We start from the raw sequence: 7,797 nt of genomic DNA, 5'->3' as shown, positions 1-7,797 counted from the left end.
CTGTGTCTATATGAGCAGTTAGTCGCCTGGGACTGTAAAATTCTGTTAGTAATAGCTGAATCACCTTTGTATCGTGACAATGATGAAATTACTGTCTCTTGTCACAGCTGTGTGACTTGACTAATACAATTTGGCTTATATAATATTCCCCTGCAATCAAATCCACTTTTCTATGATTACATTTTACCTGCAACTGAATAGGTCTAGTTAGCTAGGGAAATAACAAAATCATGCTGAAATGTTTTATTTTAAAAATGTATCCCACTTGAAACAGGCTTTTGTAGTTAGCACTCCACCTTAAACTATTACCATCAAGACTACTAATGACCGGTTCTGTTTTCATCTTGATTTCCATTTCTTTCTCTTTCTCTCTTTCAGTTTGTCCTTGCATGAAACTGCCCTCCTTCTATGTCACTAGTCATTTCTCTGAAGAATGCTTTTTTACCCCTTCATTTTCTCTACTTGCTCCGTCTACACCAGCTTCTTAGATTATCTCATGCAGCCAATAGCATTAATGCCATCCAAATTTTTACAGCCTGTTTTTCAGCTTCGACCTCATTTTGGCATCTCATATTTGTCTGGCAACTGCTTAATCACCCTCTCTACTTCAGTGTCAAACAGACATTTTGAATTTAAAATGTTAAAATCTCATCTTCTCATTTATATACTTTCTTCCTTTGGCTGCTAGAGAAGTAGTATCAATAATACCACTGATATCAACATCACCATTTTCACCACTTGTAATCCTTCCGCTGACTCTACGACTATCAATCTCTTCATGTGAATTATGCATAAGCGTTGTTCTTTGTTTCATGTTTTCTTCAAAGTAGTCATAATTGTAACTATAATATGTAGTTTCCTATGTAATCTGATTTGTGAGTGGAGGATTTATGATGAATTATTTTCATGAGGCTGCTCTGAAATTTTATACTCACTGGTTAGAGATCTTTTGTTAATTTCCTCCCCTGTGTGTGTGTGTGTGTGTGTGTGTGTATAAATTTCATTTTAAAGAAAAAAATGAGAGAAAATTTATTTCCAGAACACAGAATAAATTAGAAATGACATAGTTTTTTTTTTCTTTTTGTTTTTACTTCTCATTTTATTCAATTCAAAACAATATAAAAACATTCAGATATTACTTAAGCTGGTTTCAGGATTTTATATCTCTGTGAATAATTTTTTTCTTCTTTCTTTTACAAGTATTCCAACCACATTTTTGGGGGGAGCAGACATACTCATTTCGCCACTGAAATTATGGCAAAAACTGCAGTTACTTTTATACCAATCTGATACACGCTTTGGTTTACAATTAGGTAACTTTCAAAAGGCAGGTGCCAGTGATCAGCCTTTTATCCATGTAATCTTGGGTAGCAAGGACTGGCTTTAATGAGCTGTAATAACTCCATTATAACTTGAACTAAAGGATATGTTGCATATTGGTTTCTTAGTAAATGTTAAACAGGAAGTAAGCATCATTTAGGACAAAATTCTCAGAAAAAAAATAAACATCACATAGAATGTTTACACAAATCTTAGCGGAACTTACTTTGACACAATTCCTAACAGACTAAGTTACTAACTCTGCTTTTTATTCCTTAAAGAAAGAAAGAAAATAAACGATTTTACAGTAATGTTGGAGTTTTCAGTTCTATGAAAATTTGTCATATGGTGTGCTAGAACAGATTGACATTGACAGTTTTCAAGTTCCTTTTGCAAGTTATTTCACTTTGTATTTTAAAGAGGCAATGTATTTGTAAAGCAATCAAATTAGTCTATTTGTGGCATATAAACTTTTCATATAATAAAGCTGAGAAAAAGAAACTCTGATTTCTTTTCCAGCTTGAGGGCAATTGACTTTAATACAAGAGAGTGCCTAATCAATAATATATGTTTGTTTGCACTCATAAACTTGAAATGCATATTCAGTTGTCTTATTAGGCATTTAATAGTAGGGTGATATCCTAAATCAAAATTAATTTATATGATTCTAATCATTTCAACGTTTTCTGGGGAAAAAAATCCTAGAAACTAAATTTTAGAAGATGAAACTACTCATTATTTCTGCTGTATAACAGATGTTGAATGCAGGCAGATAATACTAGATAATACTGAGCATAAATACCAGATCAGCACAGATGCTTAAAAATATTAAAAAAAAAATAGAGTAATTGATTTTCATGACTCAAAAAAGAATCAGGTTAAATAATAGAGGCCCCAGGGCCAGCGAATTAAAGCACATCACTTGATTTTGTGTGTCAGATAACTGCCTAGAGTAAATGAACTCCTCAGGTGAATTTCTGACACAAAGTCCCCGCCTCACAGCCTTCATGTTTTGCATTCCAGCAAGGGCTCTTATAGTTAGACCTTCAGTTCGCTTGTGAACTGGTGCTCTCTAGTGGTGGTGTGAGGCCTGCTACTGTGTGGTCAGGAAATAAAGTGCTGGGCTCTCATGTTGTCCTCCCTGTAAACACCTTCCTTTCCCCATTTGGACACCTTTACCAAATTCTATTTCCCATTTCATCATTAGCCAAACACTTGTTAGACAAACAAGTGGGCCAGAAACTGACGGATGTTAGAAATACACAAATAAAAGCTATAGACTATTCGATTTCATGTATTTCATAAATTATTAATGGCATATAAATTCAAAAGTAGAAATTAGGTAAAAATAAACTTCATCACCGATATTTGGTATTTCCTTTCTCAATTATAAGTTATTGTTCTTAAGTTACTACACTTCCAAGATCTGAAACATTCTAGGTATTGGATTGATACTGAGTGAATGCATGAGTGAAAGAATGAATGCATGTATGGTAGAAGCTATTTTAGGGAAAACAATTTTCAATGCCCAGGTATCATTAAGAGCAAAGCTGCCTTCTCTACCTATGTAGTGTTTATGATCAAGAGAAAAGGCTTAGATATATGAGCAGAGATAGGATTTTGAAATTTGTTTTCTAAACTTTGGTCTTTTGTCCTTTATGTGAATATTCAATCATATGATTTTAATATGTTTTTCATATATGTTTCAACTTTGTATGATGTGAGATCACAGAAATTATATCATCTGTTGCATTTTATTATATGGTATCTATTTTTTTCTGATCACGTAGAAGAAACAGGGTGTCTGTTTTCCTTTCAGAGGTCGTTGTTTGCATAAAAAGGAAAAAAAACTAATTTAATTAGACATGTAAGTGATTTGCAGAGCAGTGTGTTTGCAGCTGTTGCAGGACTAAGGTTTTGAGAGAGAGTAGAACCAAGTGTATTACTCGTTAGTCTAGGGAAAGCTTGTGTGGAGAAACAGCTCCATGAAGTCAGATTTGAGGCCTCTAAGTCCTAGCCTCAGAATTTTTACTAACTCTAGGTAACTTTGGGAGAATAATATGATTCTTCTTTTGTTCTTATTCTTTGTTTTCAAACAGGGATAACAATCAAAGCTGACACCAAAGTGTGATAAGAGGTTCTAATGATATAATGCATGTAGAATACACACAAAAATCACTTTGTGTTTGAATTACCACTACCATAAGCAATGCTCAATCAGAAAAGTTAGCTTAATTTTCACCTGTGTCATGTTAATTTGTTCCCTTTCTGTTCAATCAGATGTAGTTCTGGAGACTTCTAAGCCTTGCCATCATACACTTTTTTTCTATATTGGAGCTTAGGCTATATTGTAAATATAAAATCCTTCGGGGCAGTTGCAGCTTTTACTGATATCTTTATTCTCCAGTACCTAGCACATTAGCTGACAAGCAATAAGTGCTTGATTTATTAATTTTTTTAATGTATAGGCATTTAATATTAACTTTTAAAAGAATTGGATAATGAACATACCAGTTCAGGGCATGTATTCATTAAAAGCATGCAAGCAAACACATTTTAAACATCTATAAGAAAAGGCTCCAGGCCAGGTGCAGTGGCTCATGTCTCTAATCCCAGCACTTTGGGAGGCTGAGGCAGGCGGATCATGACCTTAGGATATCAAGACCATCCTGGCCAACATGGTGAAACCCTATCTCTACTAAAAAAAATTTTTTTTCAAAAATTAGCCAGGCATGGTGGTGCACGCCTATAGTCCCACCTACTCGGGAGGCTGAGGCAGGAGAATCACTTGAACCTGGGAGGTGGAGGTTGCAGTGAGCTGAGATCATGCCACTGCAGTCCAGACTGGTGAGAGAGCAAGACTCTGTCCCCCCCCCAAAAAAGGGGGGGAATCCATAATTATTTCAAAAAATTATTATGTGAGATTTTATAGTTTTGTATCTCAAGAATATATTTTTGCACCTCATTTATTTTTAATATGCAGACTTTTCATTTAAATCTTTATTTAATTATTTAAAATATGCATTTTAAGGGTCCTCCATGCCTTTTCATAGCTTGATAGCTTATTTCATTTTAGTGATGAAGAATATTCCATTGTCTGAATGTAGCACAGTTTATTTATCCATTCACCTACTAAAGGACATCTTGGTTTCTTCCAAGTTTTGTGAATTGTGAATAAAGCTGACATAAACATTCATGAGCAAGCTTTTGTGTGGACATAAGTTGTCAACTCATTTGGATAATGACCAAGAATTGAAATTACTGGATCATATCGTAAGAATGTGTCTAGTTTTGTAAGAAACTGTTAACGTATTTTCCAAGTGGCCGTGCCATTTTGCATTTCAATCAGCAAAGTACGAAAGTTCTAATACTCCACATCTTTATCAGCATTTGGGGTTGTGTGTTGTTCATACTTTGGATTTTGACATTTCTAGTTGGTGTGTAATGATATGGTTTAAAATAAAATTTTAAATTTCAATGGCTTTTGGAGTATAAATGGTTTTTGTTCACTGGATTAATTATACAGTGGCAAATTCTGAGATTTTAGTACATTCATCAATCACCAAAGTAGTGTACGTTGCACCCAATATGTAGTTTTTTATTCCACACCCCTCTCCCATTCTTACCCTTCTGAGTCTCCAAAGTCCAGTATATCACCCTGTATGCCTTTGCGCACTCATAGCTTAGTTCCCATTTATAAGTGAGAACATATGGTAGTTGGTTTTTCTGTAATGGCATGTTTTAATGTAAAATTTCCTAATGACATTATATTGATCATATGTTCATAAGGCTATTTTCCATTTGTACATCTTCTTAATAAGGTATCTGTTCAGATCTTAGGCCCATTTTTTAATCAGGTAATTCATTTTCTTATTGTTGAGTTTTAAGAGTTTTAATCTATTTTGGCTTATAGTCCTTTATCTGATATGTCTTTTGTTAAGTATATTCCTTTCGTCTGTGGCTTATGTTTTCATTGTTTTTGTTTTTTGTTTTATTTATTTTACTTTAAGTTTGAGGATACAAGTGCAGAATGTGTACGCTTGTTCCATAGGTATAAGTGTGCCATGGTGGACTGCTACACCTATCAACCTGTCATCTAGGTTTTAAGCCCCACATGCATTAGCCAGTTGTCCTAATGGTCTCCATTCCTGTGCCTCCCATCCCCCGACTCACCCTGGTATATGTTGTTTCCTTCCTTGTGTCCCTGTGTTCTCAGGTCAGGAGTTGAAGACCAGCCTGGCCATCATGGTGAAACCCCATCTTTAAAAACAAACAAACAAACAAACAAACAAAAAGTGTTCTCACTTCCACTTATGAGTGAGAACATGCAGTGTTTGGTTTTCTGTTCCTGTGTTAGTTTGCTGAGGATGACAGCTTCCAACTTCATTTATGTCCCTGAAAAAGACATGATCTCATTCCTTTTTATAGCTACATAGTATTCCATGGTATATATGTACCACATTTTCTTTATCCAGCCTATCATTGATGGGCATTTGAGTTGTTTCCATATCTTCACTATTGTGAATAGTGCTGGAATAAACATACATGTGCATGTGGCTTTATATTAGAATGATTTATAATCCTTTGGGTATATACCCAGTAATGGGATTGCTGGGTCAAATGGTATTTCTGGTTTTAGATCTTTGAGGAATCACCACACTGTCTTCCACAATGGTTGAACTAATTTACATTCCCACCAAGTGTGTAAAAGCATTCTTCTGTCTCCACAACCTCCTAGCATCTATAGTTTCTTGACTTTTTAATAATTATCATTTTGACTGGCATGAGATGGTATCTCATTGTGGTTTTGATTTGTGTTTCTCTTATGATCAGTGATGTTGAGCTTTTTTCACATGTTTTTTGGCCCCATCATGTCTTCTTTGAGAAGTTTCTGTTCATATTCTTTACCCACATTTTGAATGGGATTGCTTGTTTTTTTTCTTGTAAATTTATTTAAGTTCCTTTTAGATTCTGGATGTTAGACCTTTGTCAGATGAGTAGACTGCAAATATTTTCTCCCATTCGGTAGGTTGGCTCTTCACTCTGATGATTGTTTATTTTGCTGTGCAGAAGCTCTTTAGTTTATTGAGATCCCATTGGTCAATTTTGGCTTTTGTTGCAATAGCTTTTGGCACTTTTGTCATGAAGCCTTCACCCATGCCTATCCTCTGAATGGTATCGCTTAGGCTTTCTTCTAGGGTTTTTATGGTTTGGGGTTTTATGAGTTCATAATCATCCTGATACCAAAACCTGGCAGAGACACAATAACAACAAAAAACTTCGGGTAAATATCACTAATGAACATTGATGTGAAAATTCTCAATAACATACTGGCAAACTGAATCCAGCAGCACATTAAAAAATATACATCACAATCACATTGGCCTCATTCCTGGGATGCAAGTCTAGTCCAACATGTACAAATCAATAAGTGCAATCCATCACATAAACAGAACCAATGACAAAAACCATGATTATCTCAATAGATGCAGAAAAGGCCTTTGATAAAATTCAACATCCCTTTATGTTAAAAACTCTCAATAAACTTGGTATTGATTGAATATATCTCAAAATAATAAGAGCTACTTATGACAAAGCCACAGTCAATACCATACTGAATGGGGAAAAGCTGGAGTCATCTCCTTTAAAAACTGGTGCAAGGCCTGGTGTGGTGGCTCACACCTGTAATCCTAGCACTTTGGGAGGCCGAGGTGGGTGGATCACCTGAGGTCAAGAGTTGAAGACCAGCCTGGCCATCATGGTGAAACCCCATCTTTAAAAACAAACAAACAAACAAACAAACAAACAAAACTGATGCAAGACAAGGATGCTCTCTCTAACCACTCCTATTCAACTTAGTATTGGAAGTTTTGGCCAGGACAATCAGGCAAGAAAAGGAATAAAGGGTATTCAAATATGAAGAGAGGAAATCAAATTTTCTCTGTTTGCAGACAACATGATTTTATATTTAGAAAACCCCATTGTCTCAGGCCCCAAACTCCTTAATCTGATAAGCAACTTTAGCAAAGTCTCAGGATACAAAATCAATGTGCAAAAATCACAAGCATTCCTACAGGTTGTACCACCATGTCCAGCTACTTTTGTATTTTTAGTAGGGACAGGGTTTCACCATGTTGACCAGGCTAGTCTAGAACTCCTGACGTCTTGATCCACCCGCCTCAGGCTCCCAAAGTGCTGGGATTACAGGCGTGAGCCACCATGCCTGGCAAATTTATTTCTAACGTAATCTTTCTATCTGCTTGCTTTAGGCTTAGGTCATTGTACTTTTTACTTTAATATTATTATTCCTTCAGGTAGAAGCTTAGGTAATTAAAATTTGAGATTTCCTCTATTTGAAGAGTATAGCTTTATAGGTATAAATATTGCTATAAGAATTGCTTTATTTGCATACCATAATTTTTACACATTATCGTTATTTTTCATTTGTCAAAAAGTATTTTCTAATTTCCCTTGCGA

The sequence above is a fragment of the Cebus imitator genome, unplaced genomic scaffold, assembly GCF_001604975.1.
Source record: "Cebus imitator isolate Cc_AM_T3 unplaced genomic scaffold, Cebus_imitator-1.0 Scaffold721, whole genome shotgun sequence".
Classification (NCBI taxonomy): Eukaryota; Metazoa; Chordata; class Mammalia; order Primates; family Cebidae; genus Cebus; species Cebus imitator.
This window is presented reverse-complemented; position numbering follows the sequence as displayed.